This window comes from Trachurus japonicus, chromosome 14, assembly GCF_045865225.1.
Source record: "Trachurus japonicus isolate A0001 chromosome 14, Traja_1.0".
In the NCBI taxonomy this organism is placed as follows: Eukaryota; Metazoa; Chordata; class Actinopteri; order Carangiformes; family Carangidae; genus Trachurus; species Trachurus japonicus.
Window position 1 is genome coordinate 30,709,591 of NC_140920.1, and position 17,091 is coordinate 30,726,681.

Genomic DNA, 17,091 nt, shown 5'->3' on the forward strand with positions numbered 1-17,091 from the left:
TTATTTCAATCATTTGTTTGTCAAAAAAAAAAAAGTTAGAATGTGAATTCCATGTAAACATCTCAGTTTGCACACAACATCTCAGTTTCCTAGAGTTCAATCACAGTGCATAGTGGCATGACTACAGTGACCTTCTCTTTGGTCTTGCTTAAATGAACTGTAGACGTGTTGACCACACATCGCCCAGCAATGCGCTCAACAGGCAGAAAAGATGCTGGGTATGACGTGTCTGTTCCCTGCAAGCTCCAAACTTCTACTGGCTTTCCATAAAAATGTCTGTCTGGGTGTGGATGAAGCCAGGAAACTTGTGCTAGAACATGTTTGAATGAAGTACCATTTGATACAACATTAACCACTATAAACTGCTTTATAATGGCTGGTCGTGGTTCTGCTCGAGGGTCAAGGACAGGGTCCTCAAAACTGTTAGTGTTTCCACACCATTTAGCATATACATATGCAGACCTTTCTGCTCTAGATCCATCAATTGAGTACGTTACATTGAGATATGATACCTGTTTGCATGTCATGGCAAAACAGCCAACGTCAGTGACACAAGGGTACATCCGATAATACATAGTCAACATTGCATTTCTGTCAGGCTCATCCAAGACTGTCATGTGGAAGGGAGACCGAGGCACCACTGTACAGTTTTCGAAGATAAGTCTTTCTGCTGACACCAAAGCACTGTGCTTCACATAAAGCATATCAGCTGTGTCACTGCATGACAAAGTCCCAACCATTTGTCTTCCTAAAATACTGGCAAATTCAGCACCATATTCACATGTCCATGGCATATGAAGCTGTTGGCTCTGCTGAAATTGCCTCATAATCTGGACCTCAATTGCCCTATTGTTGTTATTAAACTTTCCCAGTATTCCATTAAAACGCTCAAATGAAAAACACCAAAAAGAATATACTGGTCCGTAATCCAACATGCACTCTTTCAAATGAAGATGTAGATGCATGTTGGGGGTGCAGTGCAATGGGCCAAACAGTTTGACAAATTTTGAGAGAAATGTCTGCAGGTATCCATCTGCTTCTTCCAGTCTATTGATGGATATGACTCTGGAGCAGAGTATGATACAAGCCTGCACAAAGTCACACCACATGTCATAATGCCTGTTGTTGATAAGCCCCTTAAGACAAAACAGTGAGTAAATAGTTGTCCAGTTTTTCCACTGATCAGCTGTGAATCCTGCAAAACCAGATGAAATCCGTAAGGGAATTCTTCCAACCTCACAAGGTACTTTGATGTTTTCTACTCTAGCTTGAAGTTCATCAAGGCTTTTTGTTGTTAAAATTCCTAGTTCTGTCCACAGTCTGAATACATGTCTTGCCGTACCAAGGAGAAGGTTGTGCATTGGATCTATGACGGCAAATCTGATGGCATCATAGTAACTCAAGCGGAAAAGTTCTGACCATCTAGCTCCATACTTGTGTTCAATTCTCTTCTGTTCAGCCTTTGTCTTTGCCCATTTGGATAATCCAGCGTAGTGTGTGTGATCCTTTGACGTGCGTGGCTCCCATGAAGACCGGTCAAAACCTGAGTAGTCCATTTTTTCACCAAAACCTTTCTTGGTGAACGTCTTCAAACACTTGTGGCATCCTGCAAATGTAAATTAAATGCAATATGTTACACACACATTTTTTATTTGAGCATTCAATGAAACAGACCAACAGCTATAAATTTAAAAAATAATGCCAATATTAACATATTTATTTTACTGATTCAATGATCAATATCAATGGTTATTAATTTCTGCGTGTTTGATTATTTCAATTACCTCTATAAGCTCCATGTCCAACAAAGCCTCCACATTTCCGAGTTGCAGGGATGTCTGATGAAAGACAAAGCAGGGCTGCTCTATAAACCTGATGTCCTAAAAATGAGCTGTCTTCCAGAATCTTGCCATGCCAAAGTTCTTGAAGCTCATCAACTAAGGGGTCTAAGAAAGAATTTATGTTAAGTGATGGCTCTTTTGGTCCAGGTATGAGTCCAACAAGAATCATATTTTCTTCCTTAAAACGGTCTTCACGAGGCAGGTTCAAAATGACCAAGTAGATGGCTCCAACTGAATATGGTGCATCTTTGAATGGTTGGAACCAGTCCACATTCAGCATCAAGGCCAAATTATTTGGCTCTGCTAAAAAAGGCTCTCCATTCACATACTGATAATCCTGCCATACTTGTCCATCATATATGTCGCCTAATACACCCTCAGGTATTTTCCTCTTCCGCCATTCTTCAAATTTCTCTGCAAATCCAGGTCTTTTAACAAGTCCTTCCAGAGACTGCACCACACTCTTGTAACAATAAGAACGTATCGGATTGACATATTCTTTACCAGTAGAAGATTTTGCCATTCTAAGCAAGGCAGAGCCACATTTCTTCCTCAATGCAGACCTCTGCTGTGGGTGATTGCAGAATGGGATGCGACTACAAGTCTTGCAAACCTTTGTACCATCCCGTTTGAGCTCATAGGCTTCAGTAAGCATATATACTGCCATGCATTTTGGACAGACCACATACTGCAAAAAATTGTCACGGATGATACCAGTCCATTTCCTCAAGGAGTATAAAGTCTTTGGAATATTGCTTGCAAAGGCAGTGAGGGAATTGACACAGAGAACATTTCCCATTATCCACATAAAGTGTTTGATGCACAGAAGAAGCAATGTGATGGCATTGTCAGATATCTTGAAAGTTGACTGCCATGACAAAAGCATCATGGCCAGTAGTTTCATCAACAAATCTTCTGGTCTTTTGGACTGATCACTTCCATGCCCTTCCCCATCTTGTATGTGAGGATGGGCTTCACTTTCCCCTTCTTCATCCTCCTCAGTCACATACTCATCCTATGCAAATGTAAAGTACACATTTAAAATGCATGAAATTACTGTACTGAGAACATGTTCATCATTATAGCCAGTATGAAAATATTTTAAAACTGTACTTTGAAAAGATCATGTGCATCTCAAACAGCTAGTAATAACCTCTTAAAATTGCTCTCTAGAAACTTCATGCAAGAAAATTTAAATTGTACACTCAGCGTAACAGTAGTAGTACTGAGAGTGAAAAACAATCATGCAAGTGAAACATGTTGGTTTTATGTAACTTAATATTATGCTTACCACATAGCAAGAGATGTCGTCATCATCTTCCATTGCCTCTGAATCGCTGGAGTCGTCCAGGAAAAGATGAATGCTTTGGTCATCTGCTGTTTCATCTGGAAAACAACCCATGCATTTAATTATTAACCACAACAGTGAAAAGCAACCACATTTTACTAGACAATTTAAATGGGACTTTCCCCAGGTTTGTCTAAATCAATACAACTTGAACATATTGAGTTTGGAAGGTTTTTCATGGGACAACCAGGCTTCATGAACCCGCACCACAGACCCCGGTGCACATGACCTGGGAGTTATTGAGCTATAATGCTCATATTTACAGTATAAAATATATACAAAATTCATATAAAATACTACATGTGTTTAAATGCAATATATAAAAAATTCATGTGACCTGTTGGCTCAAAATCAACACAGGATGGCAGGGCTAAGCCTCCTCTATGACACACACCTGTTTTTATAGCATTTAAACACATGCCTAATATTTTATATGAATTTTTAATGTATTGAGGAGTGAATGTCTGTCAAATATCCAACTTAAAACTAACTTCACTGCGGTCAAAAGTTAATGTAGTGTGTTTTTTTTAATGTTACAATATCTGTTGCCTATAACTATACAGGTGTATTACTTAAATTATGGTGCTCACCGTTGTCTGAACTTTCAGTCGCTGGGTGAATTTCCTCATATTCTTCTATCACTTCCTTTTCTGGATTCTCGGAGTGCTTATCATTTACATCGATCTCTTCAACTCCAGCCGAGCTATCTTCTGTTAGCTCTTCAGGATAGCTGGATAGCAGCAGGCTCGATACTTTTTCTGTCCTAGCCCATTTGTCTTCTTTCACCCACACTCCGTTTTTTAAAAAGCGCTTTTTGTGGTCATGATACTGTGTATGACTTAGTTCTGTGTCGCAATGTTCACAAAAGCGCCGAGGTCTTTTCTTGCATCTTGGGACGTCCATCTTGCTTTGCTTCATGGGCAACTGGCTTTTTTTTATATGTGACACGTGGGCACATCTCGCGAGTTCTTCCGTATAACAGTAAACTCCCCTGTGATTGGAGGACCCGACGAGACTTCTGGTCTCATCCAATCACGTGAGGTCATGGAGGACTAACACGGAAGTACTTGCAAGGCGTGACTATAAAAACACATCTTTCTTCCCACAACTTTTTCGCCAAATCCTGTGGTTTTTTTGGAACTTTGCTGTTGACTGTAATGGCCGGGCGACGTCTTAACTTCGCCTCCCCCTCAACTCTCTGCACGGACGCGAGCAACAACAACTTTCCACACCAAGTCCGCCGACTGACGACAGAAGAGCGCTTTTAAACGCTATGAGTGGGCTGTCTCGTCAGCTTGCTACGTTTGCTGCCGGAGTAGACTCCAGGTTGCTGTCTATAGAGACAAGATTGACTGCCTTGGAGAACAGTCCAGAGGAGCCCTGTAAGAAGAGCAGACGGGTGCACAATCCCAAAATTGCGGTAAGAATATGTTCGGTGCCTGCTTGCTAAGCTAAAAGTAGCCTAAAAGTAAAGCTTTCTTTAAGTAGCCCAAGCTAAAAGTAGCCTGAACCAGTCAAAGTTGCTTTATTAAAGTGTGTTTCTGTGTATTTACAGGACGCGGTACGCCGTCTTCACAACTCTGAGACAAATTGTAGGCGCTATAAACCAGAGCAAGGGTAAGATTAAAAGAATATGTTTTCATTTTGCTGTACAAGGAAATACGAAAAACAGATACTCATTTTAACCGTACATTTTGTTTTCACAGACTGACCTCGCCACATAATGAGGCCGTGACCTCATTTTTGCTTGACGCTCTCTCTTCAAGTCTGCCTGATGCCGATAAAGACATTATTGTGTGTAAGTAACGTTTGCTCTTTTCTGCTTACTGTTAACTGTAAGGAGGTGCATGTTAATGACGGGGTCATCCCTATGTTCCCACAGCCCTATGTTCCCTCAGCCCTATGTTCCCTCATTTCTAACTTTTGTCATCACTGAAAATTAGGCCCTATGTTCCCTCAGCCCTATGTTCCCTCATTTCTAACTTTTGTTGTCACTGAAAATTAGGCCCTATTCCCACAGCCCTTTGGTCCCACCATTGGTTGGGTTTAGGCAATGAAGAAAGGAGTTGGTTAAGTTTAGTAAAAAGATCAGGTAGAGGCTAGACAGGCCAGATAGACAGAGTCCAGATAGGTAGAGAGAGTCCAGAGGGAACATAGGGTTGAGGGAACATAGGGCTGAGGGAACATAGGCACGCTCCCGTTAATGACATGTGCCTAAGTGTTACTGTCATATACTTTTTTATTTATTTTTATTTATACTACTCATTTGTTTTCCAGCTGCCTGTAAGACGTACTATGAAACGGTGCGCAGAACATTCAGGTACAGGCAGCCAGATTTTGCAGCTCGGGCGGAGGCTGTGAAAAGTTCAGCTCGGAGTCGATCAAGGAAAAAGAGGGTAAGACTTATTATATTAGGGCCGTTCTTGGTCAATGTCACTATTTCTCACTACTTTCTTTTTATTATTACGGTTCACTCCTCTGGAACAGCCTCAAATTCAGTGATTAATAGATTTGTTGTGCCCATATGCAATGCATTGTGCAATACTGATTGAGTTATATTGAATGTTTTTACAGCTGCTGGCTGCCAGACAGAGTGTGTTGAGAGAGGATGAGGTGGCCCTGTGGCAGAGCGCCACCATAGACCTGATGTCGGATGAGGAAGACGGCATAGTTGACGGACTGTCTGGTTGGATTGTGAGGCCACCATCTTTTCGCAGCCAAGAACTCACCAATCTCTGTACCGTTCTTCAATCAAGATTAGAGGCAAATGCTCATTACAGGGCAACACACCATAGGCGTCTACGACTGTAGGATCATGGAGGAGACTGCTGTTGTGTTTGGTGCTTGTACATAGTTGTGTTTGGTGCCATTTGTAAATAGTTGTGTGTTTTGGGCTATTGTACATAGTTGTGTGTTTTGTGCTATATTATTATTTATGCTAGTAAAGCTCTTTTTGTGAATATAAATGTTGCTGGCAAATTTGCATTTTCCTTTCCTCAATAAATTCATGTCCATAGGAGGGTATATATATCGGACAGACAGATATTATTTTTATATATATATATATATATATATATATATATATATATATATATATATATATATATATAAAAAAAATAAGATGAGTGATTTCAACCAATCACGAGTGATCTTTCTGGTTTAAGAGGAGTGGTTTCAACCAATCACGAGTGATCTTTCTAGTTTAAGAGGTGTGGTTTCAACCAATCACGAGTGATCTTTCTGGTTTAAGAGGAGTGGTTTCAACCAATCACGAGTGATTTTCCTAGTTTTAAGAGTGGTAGTTTCAACCAATACTGAGTGAGGACATTGAAGCCAGGCCAGGCCACTGCTGTTCATATGCTGATTAGAGCCATTAACGCCTTCTGACCAGGCGCCGTTTCGCCGCTATTCATATGCTAATTAGACCCTCCGACCATGGTTCGTTTCCGTCAGTATGTAGCACGGACGAACGGGACGTTTGCAGTCCATAAATTGTCGTTAATTGCCGGTAATTAGGGAAATCTGCGGGCGTTTAAGGGGACGAAAATCCCACTTTTCATGCAGTGCTGGTTCTGCTATCCCCGACAGCACAGGGTCTACAGCAGAGCCTGGATCTGTTAGAGCATTACGGTCAGACCTGGGCCCTGACAGTAAACCTCAAAAAGACAAAAGCAATGATATTTCAAAAAAGATACAGATCCCAAGATATTTTACCTAAATTCTCAATTGGCACACAACAGGTAGAATACTGCACACACTACACCTATTTAGGAATAAAAATAAGTTCAACCGGAAATTTTAATGAGGCAGTTCATGAACTGAGAGAGAAAGCACGCCGGGCTTTCTATGGCATAAAGAAAAATATACAAACTGAAATACCAACACGAATCTGGCTAAAATTAATTGAATGTGTTATTGAACCGATTGCACTCTATGGCAGTGAGGTGTGGGGTCCACTTACAAAACACAACTTTATTCAGTGGGATAAACACCCCATTGAGACCCTGCATGCAGAGCTGTGTAAAATCCTTCTGCATGTCCAGAGGAAGGCGACAAACAATGCATGCAGGGCAGAATTAGGCAAATACCCACTAATAATAAAAATTCAAAAAAGAGCAATTAACTTTTGGACACATCTAAAACTAAGTGACTCCCTCTCGTATCATTTCCAAGCCCTGCAATGCCAAGACATGAGCAGTAGAAACCCCCTTACCCAACTAGTCCTGAGGCTGAGATCACAAACCTGCCCTACTGGCACATCCCAGGAACACAACACCTCACCAATCAGACCCAACCAGATTACTAAACATCTGAAACAAGACTACATCACTTATTGGCAAACACAAACAAAAACACAGAGCAAAATGCAGTGCTATCTGGCCCTAAATCGACAGTACACCACAGCAGATTATTTGAGCATGGTGACTGATCAGCAATTAAAACAAACCCTGACAAAGTACAGACTGAGTGAACACAGCCTTGCTATTGAAACAGGGAGGCACAGGAAAACCTGGCTCCCTGCAGAGCAGAGGCTGTGCTGTCACTGCAGCCTTAACCAACCAGAAACAGAACTGCACTTCCTCACCAAATGTGAAAAATATCTAAATATTAGAGAAACCTATTTCCTAAAATTTGAATCTATAACAAAAGGTTTTTTAAAACTATCAGATGAAGAAAAACTTCCCATCCTGCTAGGGGAAGAACCAAAGAATAATAAACTAGCAGCAGTCTATGTCTCTGCCTGTCATAGACTGAGGGACAGGGAGTGACACTCGTCAGCTGACACAAATGTTGTTGTTTGGTGTTTTGTTTATTGTATTTACAATGATTATACGTCTTTCTTCAGTGATGACAACACTATACTGTAAATGTTGTTTGTATTATTTTTCTTTAATTCCAAACGCTTGCTTTGGCAATATATACCATGTATGTCATGCCAATAAAGCCAATTGAATTGAATTGAATTGAATTGAGAGACACACACACACACACACACACACACACACACACACACACACACACAGCTAGACAGACACAAACACACAGACACACTGGCTTACAGCTCATAATCAGCCTCTAAATTAGTTCATATCTTTGAGGGGAATTTTTAAACATCTCTAACTGTGCGTTCACACCAAAAGCTTCCAAAGCGTCAAAAACGCTCAAGGGTGGGCGTCAGACAAGACAGCTCCCAAAACGGCAAATATTTTCAGCCGCTTTGGCCGCTCGTCACGTGACTGACGCCAAAGTTCGATCGCGCTGGTCATTGGGGAGCCGAAATACAAAAAAAGAAAAAAAAAAGGCAGCCGACGGACATCTCTATTCTGACAGGCTGCCGCCAGCTGCCGCTTAACCGCGTCATATAGCTAAACTGTAAATATGCAGGATTTCTACATTTTCCTCAAACTTTTTATTGACCTGTTTTACTTTTACCATTCAGATATGTTGTAGTTATTTTTAGTTATTCTCCCCTTTAACAGATTGTATCTATATTATTCTACTTTTACACTTCAGATATTGTTTCATCTATTAGTAATGGTTCAAAAATGTTTTCAAACTGTTTTAAATAAATCTGAGTGCACTTTAACCTTTCAATTCATTCATACTATTCTTCACTAATTCAAGTAATTACCACCCATTTCATACATCCTCCATCTTTCATCTTCTACTTTTACTATTCAGATATTGTTTAATCTACATTAGTAATGGTTCAAAAATGTTTTCAAACCTTCAGACATTGAAGGTGAAGTTGTAGGCAGTGGATATGACTCACTCACCAAACAGATGGTCAGCAGAGTGGACAACCTCAAGAGAGGAAACACTTCACTTTCGTTAAAGAGACAAAGTATTAGCAACAGTGAAGGAGAGGATACCCCAACTCAGAAAAAAAGACTAGACACTTATGGGTGTACAAACTGGCAACCAACACAGCTGCCACCTGATGAAACCCCTGAATCTCAGAAACATGCACAAGAAGAGTTAAAGAAAATGTGGAGAGAAAGATGCTGTGACAGCAAAGCCATTGAGAATATGATGAGAGTCACTTTCTTCACTCAGAGAAAGGACATTATCAGTGGGACTGAGACTTCTGACTTGTTAAAGGAATGGCCATATCTGTTTGAGACAACTGGCATGAAGACTCATTTTAAAGAGCTTACAGGTGTGGACATGGAAGACAAAAACATAGCAAATAAATGTGCCAGAGTCATTTCATTTCTTAAATCGGCTGACAAGCCAGGGAAGATGGAGACCATCTTCAGGGAAATGGAAACATCAAGCAAAAATGCTGCAGATGTGAATGTTGCTGTGTTTCTTCCACTACTCCTCAAGTACTTCAATGAAGAAGAAGAACAGATGTTCTACAAAGTGGATCAAACAACCCTGCCCTCTGAAGTGGACTGTGCTGGACTTCCAAGTACACCATGTATTGTTGTTTGCGGTATGAATATTTATCTTTCTCCACCACAATAAATTAAAACCAAAAAACAGAAAACTATTAGTACTATTACTTTGTTATTGTTGTACTGGACTCAGTTGTAAGATAATAATTTAATTGTATTTTTCTCTTGTCCTTCTCTTGTCCCTGTACACAACAGGAAACTCGACTTTGGCGGCAGAGAATTTCATGCTGTCTGTTGACCAGACCATTGTGAATGGCCACATCAGAATCTTCAGTGATGCTCTTTTGCTGATGTTTGGTTCGTACTACTGTATGAACATATCTTACCCAGCAGCCCAAGCATCAACTTTGGAGTTCTTACAGAGGTAAGACACCACTAGTCAATTCAATACATCAAAATAAGATATATAATGCACATACTGTAAAACTGAGCACTGCTCAAGTGCTGAAATGCTGAAATACTCACCTGTTGGTCACAATGTGGTACATTCTCACACCTTTAAGTTCATGATCCACCCATCAATTTATTTTATTTGGATATTATATTTATTTGGGGGAATGCTTAGAGATTTGTGGAGGTGCAGGTGCTTTACTTTCAGCCTACATGCAGAGCAGGAAAGCCTGACTGTGCATGAGCACTCATGCCAGGAATCACTCAGACCAGACAGGAGCCAGCACTGCCACTGAGGAGGCCCCACTAGGAGGAACTTTACTGAAGATGGTGCTGGGTCCTGTCCGGTCTGGGAGACCCGTCTCCTGCCATGAGTAGTTGCAGTCTGCAGGCAGTTGGCAGATAGATCTCCGGTCAGGCTTTCCTGCTGTGCATGTAGGCTGAAAGTAAAGCACCTGTACTTCCACAAGTCTCCAGGCATTTCCTGAATTTATCAAAAGGCCACAATAACAAAATAATAAAATCAAAAACTTCATTTTAATGTTCTGATTTTATTGTAAGAGAAAAACAACCTTATTTTCTCTTTTTCTGATTGAGTTATGAAAGATTGACCCATACACTGAGTAGGACAATGTATTATTGACCTCTTTGAATTTTTTTAAAATAAAATTTCAGGAATTTATAAAAAAAAAAGACATTTTCTATCACAAGGGAGAGTTATCACTAAAAAATGATGTGAAAACTGCCCCCTACTGGATGAAAATGGTCCAAACTTTACCTGAGAGTTCATTTTTGTTTTTCAGGTTTTTAGACTGACTGTGTCTCTTATTTATCCTTGATTCATGCTCATGTCAAGTTACAGAAACAAGTGCTTGTTAATTCTTATTTATGAAATAATGACAAAACAAAACTCAAATGCCCAAGAAACCTTTGAGTAGCAGATCCTCCTGACCGAAGTTACGTTATTCTCCCTGAAATAGTATTTACACTACTAATACTAATACTAATACTAATAACAGTAATAATGGCTTGGATTTATATAGTGCTTTTCAATCACCCAAAGCGCTTTACAGAAACCATTATTCATTCATACACATTCTTACCAGTGGTGGTAAGCTACGTTTGTAGCCACAGCTGCCCTGGGGCAGACTGAGGGAAGCGTGGCTGCCATTTCACACCAAACCCCCTCTGACCACCTTCAAACATTCAAACACATTCATACACAATTCACATACACAGTACTCACATGTTAATCTTTTCATTACATCACTGTTCCACAGTTCCTGTATGTCCAAATACTCTTTCACAAGTAAGCTCTGTCTACACTGTTGTGTAACTTTTTTGCAAATGTATGACAACATTACATTACAGTACAGTCCACACTTACTAAAGTTGTTTTTTTTTTTTCATTTGACAGGTGCCTCTTCAAGATAAATCCAGACAAGGGATCAAAAGTGGAGCGGAACGCCACCAAAAAACAACTTGCCGTCAGTCCAAAGGTTCTCACACTCATCACCAAAATTGCAGACTACGAGTGGAGGGAATAAGAAGTGCTCACAAGTTATGGATACTTTGTCTAAGTCACAGACTATTATGGATTAATGTCAAGTGAGGTTTCATGTAAGCTATTTGTTATGTAGCTTTGTTATCAATGTTCTAATGAGGTTTGACAAAGTCTGTAATCAATGTTGTGGATTTATGGTTACTTGACCAGGTTATGGATGACTTGGATAGAGTGTGTATTCATTTACAGTGAGGTTTGACTAAGTTTGTTATCAATGTTTTGAATGTATGGTCACTTGACCAGGTTATGGATGACTTGGATAGTGTGGATTAATTTACAGTGAGGTTTAATGTAGGCTTGTAATCCATGTTGTGGATGTACAGTACAGTGACTTGACCAAGTTATGGATACCTTGGATAGAAATAACACTGAACTCAACTTTTTTTTTTTAACTTTTATTTCATTTCCAATGGTTACCTGTTACAATAAAAATACTGAAAATGGAAAATTGTAGCTGTTCTTGTTCAGCTTACTCTCATTTGAGTACAACAATTCATTTAAGCCCCTTTTCCCACTGGCCAAAAAACAGTTTAAACCATTTAAAATAAAAATAATTCTGGTGTTATTAGGTGAGGAATTTTTAGTTGAACGTCCTTTTAAATATTCAGGAAATTAATGTAAAAGGAAAAAAATGTACACCCAACGTGGAGTTAAGTCTTTTTGGCATGTTTTGAAAGATTAATCAAATTATTGTGTTGTATTCTGTTATATTACATCTAATATAAAGTAATATACAGTTTTTTTACTTAAAACAATGCCATTAAAACCAACTAATAACAGCACATTTCTGTAAATTTAAGCATTATTATTCATATTACAATGTTAATTTACCATCTTTATGGGTAACTTAATTGTTTTAAAACGTAAAATGTTTGTAATTAAACGTTAAAAACAACGTAAAATAACATTTGATATGATCTAAAAATGGTAAATTCTTGCAATTTTAAACCCAATATCTAGTTTTTCTACAGTTTTTTGATATATTTTGAAAGATGAATCACATTATTTTTGTGTCATATACTGTTTTATTACATCAAACACAAATTATTATACAACTTCTTTACATAAAATAATGTCATTAAACCAATTAAAAACAGCACATTTCTGTAAATTTAAGCATTATTATTCGTAATCCAGCATTTACTTACCATATTTTTAGGTAATTTAATTGTTTTAAAATGTGAAAATGTGTTTAAAATGAGGCAAAATCTTGTTAAAATTACAACTAAAAACTGTATTTTAATTATGGAAAAAAACTGTATTTTTATGAGGAAGTAATTTTCCGTTATTTCACAATATTTTTCTGGCGCCCCAGCTGCCGGAAAATTACCGTTTTTTTAGGATTTTTTTTTTTTACAGTGTACTACTATTAATAGAGTTGGAAAGACTAAACGTCTGAACTTAAATTCATGAGAAAAATATAAATTGTTGGAGATGTTTACATCAAAAGTATAAAGTAATTGAGAGGCTGATGAATTTGAGTTGAAAACCTGTGTGTGTGTGTCTGGGTGTGTGAGTCTGGCGGTCTCTCTGTCTGCGTGTACATGTGCAGAAAGTAAAACTGTTGATAAGCGCCACAAAACTCCTCCCTCCCTAATGATCTGATTGATTACTGCGTGGCAGCCTGCCCTCAGAAGTTACCATGGCGACTATCATGCTTACATTTTACTGTGTGGAACAGTGTTGTGTTTGTGTGTTTGTCTGTTTGTGTATGTGTGCATGTGTGACTGTGTGTGAGCGTCTGTGTGTGTCTGTCTGTGTGAGTGTGATGCCTGTGTTTGTGCGTGGACATCCTCTGTCAGTCTGGTTTATCATGTGTGTGTGTGGGGCTGTGTTTAAAAACATCTTAACGAGCGGCCAGGCTGCACCTGCACTGTTCTATTTATAGACATGATAACGAGCTGGCCCCAACAGCTGGACCAACTGCACACAGAGCAGAGCAGAGCAGAGAGATTTGAGCTCAGTGCAGCTCCCGAAAACAGCCCATAAAAAGAGAACCGTACCTCTTATCAGAATGTGGTCATGACTACTGGGGCAAGGAGACCTTCCTGAGCGAGCCAATGTGCATTAAATGTTTGTAGGGCAAAAACTTTTCTCAGGGTCGCAAGGTAGAAAAGGGGGGCATTTCTGTTTTTCTAAAAAAATCAGCTCCTACTTTTATATTGAAGTGGATGAGCCACTGGAGCGGGTCTAGCTGGACAATTAGGCTCACTGAGACAATTCTGTAAGTCTGTCTGCTGTTTTGAGCACATCAGATGAGACACGACAAGTGTGGCTACAAACCGGTGAGGAAATCATGTGTCTAGAGTTTAATTTGTGGCCGTGCTGGCAATTTATCCAGAAAAAATCCTGAATGTTTTTTCGATCCCTCTCACTCTAACGATGATGTCACTCACTCTAAGCCCTGCTCGTTAAACGCAATACACAACCATTATAAAGTTGGATTTTGTCGAAAATTTTAATGATTTTAAAACAGCCAACAATGTAAAACTGTTGAAGATATCAATAAGATGAGTAATATGTGAATAGATTAAAAGTTTGTCTACAGTTTAAAAGTCAAATGGAGTCTGTGGGAGAAAGTATGCTGACGTTTTAGAGGTTCAAAGTAGTAAGAAAATTTTAAAAGTTTGAAGATGTTTTCAATGCATTCCTATGGGAAAAAATTTGCAGAAAAAGTTAAATATTTTAAAAAGTATAAATAGTTAAAAAGAGAAAAGTAATGCCGATAAAGTTAAAAAAAAGCTGCACGTTTTGATATATGAATTGTTGAAATCACACAAAGTATGAAGGACTAGTTTAAAACCGTAGAAAGGCGGAAAGTAGTAAGAAGAAAAACTAGAAAAGGCATTTCCAAGAATGGAAATGGTGTGACTGCTGACAGCAGCTGAACGCTGTTGCAGAATTAGCAAATAGTGCAAGCAGTGATCACCATACAAATGTTTGACCAAGGTCAGACTCGAACCCACAACCTCATGGTCAATAGACTTCCACTCTGCCTCTAGGCCACAGTGCACACACAGTTGCAGAGACTGTTGTCTGTTGATGAGCTGCACTCTGTCTCACTCTGACATCAAGAAAGCTTGAGAGTCAAGCTTGAATGACTTAGAATGAAAATTTCTGTGAATAATTGTTATTGAGGCAAGATTTGAACCAGTAACCTTCAGGTCTCCAGCTCAGCAAGCTAACCACTAGGCTACAGGCAGAGACAGTATGTGAGTGGCAAAGAAAACCTTTAATAAGAGGATCACTGGCTCCTGCTTAAAAAAAAAGGTAAGGAAAGTGCAGAAATTAGCCACACCAAGTAAGACTTAGAATGAAAATTTCTGTGAATTTCAGGCTGAGAGCAGCAGTTTCAACATGAAGCAAGTTATCAGAAGTCAACAGAGGACGACTGGGAAAATAATTCACTATAATTGTTATTGAGGCAAGATTTGAACCAGTAACATTCAGGTCTCCAGCTCAGCAAGCTAACCACTAGGCTACAGGCAGAGACAGTATGTGAGTGGCAAAGAAAACCTTTAATAAGAGGATCACTGGCTCCTGCTTAAAAAAAAAAGGTAAGGAAAGTGCAGAAATTAGCCACACCAAGTAAGACTTAGAATGAAAATTTCTGTGAATTTCAGGCTGAGAGCAGCAGTTTCAACATGAAGCAAGTTATCAGAAGTCAACAGAGGACGACTGGGAAAATAATTCACTATAATTGTTGATGAGGCAAGATTTGAACCAGTAATCGAACCCACAACCTCATGATCACTAAACCTTTACTCTGCCACTTCACCACAGAGAGCACAGACATAAGCATGTTGCCATTGTAATGTGATGATGTGCAGAGAGCTCCCTAGTAAGAAAGAAGTAAAGAAATTGGGGTGGATAAATGAAAGAGAGAGATATACAGAGAGCGGTAGAAAGAAAGAAAGAAAGAAAGAAAGAAAGAAAGAAAGAAATGGGGTAGAAACAAAGAAAGAGAAAAGGAGTAGAAAGAAAGAAAGAAAGAAAGAAAGAAAGAAAGAAAGAAAAAGATTGGAACAAGAGAGAAAAAAGAAAAGGACAGAAGGAAAGAAAGAAAACGGGAAGGGTAGATGGAGAAAGAAAGAAAGAAAGAAAGAAAGAACAGAAAGAAAGAACAGAAAGAAAGAACAGAAAGAAAGAAAAAGACACAGAGAGAAGGGTAGATAGAGAAAGACAAAGGAAAGAAAAACAGAAAGATAGAAGATAAAGAGAATAGAGAATGAATGAAAGAGACAGAGGGGTACTAAGAAAGAAGGAAAGAAATTGGGGTGGATAAATGAAAGAGAGAGATATACGGAGAGCGGTAGAAAGAAAGAAATGGGGTAGAAACAAAGAAAGAGAAAAGGAGTAGAAAGAAACAAAGAAGTAAAAATAAATGGGGTAGAAGAAAGAAAGAAAGAAAGAAGAAAAAGAGAGAGGGGGATGATAGATAGAACGAAGTAGATGGATGGATGGATGGAGAGGGAAATATAGAAATAAGTTATGTAAAATACAAATGAAGGAGTAAAAGAAGGAAAGAAAAAGTGAAAAAAGAGACAAAGGGTTTGAAGAGATAGATAGATAGATAGATAGATAGATAGATAGATAGATAGATAGATAGATAGATAGATAGATAGATAGATAGATAGATAGATAGATAGATAGATAGATAGATAGATAGATAGATAGATTTGACACATGTTAAAAGCTGCATCCTACAGATGTTACTGGTTCAAAATTGTGGGGTTTGTCCTGCACTGCAGGATCGCGTGAACGCGTGTCTTTTCACCACAACTGTTTTCCTCTAGGTGGCAGCACCGTACTAAATACTGCTCAGACGTTTTGGGGACAATGCTGACAGTCACACAATGTAGCCGCGATTAGGAGTGGCGCTGTTCATGATACAGAATACAAGAGGATGAAAGGAGAACTAGCTGCAGACAGTAAATAATATAGTAGCCTAGTTTTTCAATGACAAAATGTAACGACGGCAGCTACAGTAGACTATAGCCCACGTCTCACTCACAATGAGCCAACTACAGTACTGTGCAGTAGTGCCGCAGATTTCTCACTCCGCACCTTGTTTGTGAGTGCAGCTGGATGATTTCTTGTGAATGAACGGGTCTGTGTCACTTTGGGGCTGGGCGATAAAACATAGGATAAATAATTTTCCCTCGATAGAAGACGCGCCCGATACAAAGTCGATAGGTTTCATTCATCCATTTTTTGACAGACAACACAAACAGCCAGTGATAATGAGAGTGGTGACACCGTCAGCCATGCAGCCGGCCTGGACTTTTTATTTTTAATTATGAAGGATCATCTGCGCAAGGCAAAGATGATAGCATCAACAAAACACGGCGTAACACACGCGGCTGTATGGGACAGGCTTTTATTTAATTCAGAACAAACCGCTTAGCAAAAATGGAAAATATAGTCTATAATAATTAATTGATCTGTTGTTTGGCCACTGTTTGAAAATAACCCGAATTATGAGCAAATAATCTGATCCAGAGCAGCAGTCATAATCAGACTTCTTCTAAATAAACCTAAACATTA

The 17,091-nt window shown here is 39.1% G+C and overlaps 1 long non-coding RNA gene across 1 annotated transcript; it reads left to right on the forward strand.

Annotated features, from left to right (window-relative positions):
* The first annotated feature begins 9,302 nt into the window (after positions 1 to 9,302).
* On the forward strand, positions 9,303 to 11,909 carry LOC146975034 (uncharacterized). Its single transcript, XR_015037574.1, has 3 exons — positions 9,303 to 9,628; positions 9,786 to 9,954; positions 11,398 to 11,909. It is a non-coding gene; the product is annotated as an uncharacterized LOC146975034 (long non-coding RNA).
* The last annotated feature ends 5,182 nt before the right edge of the window (positions 11,910 to 17,091 follow it).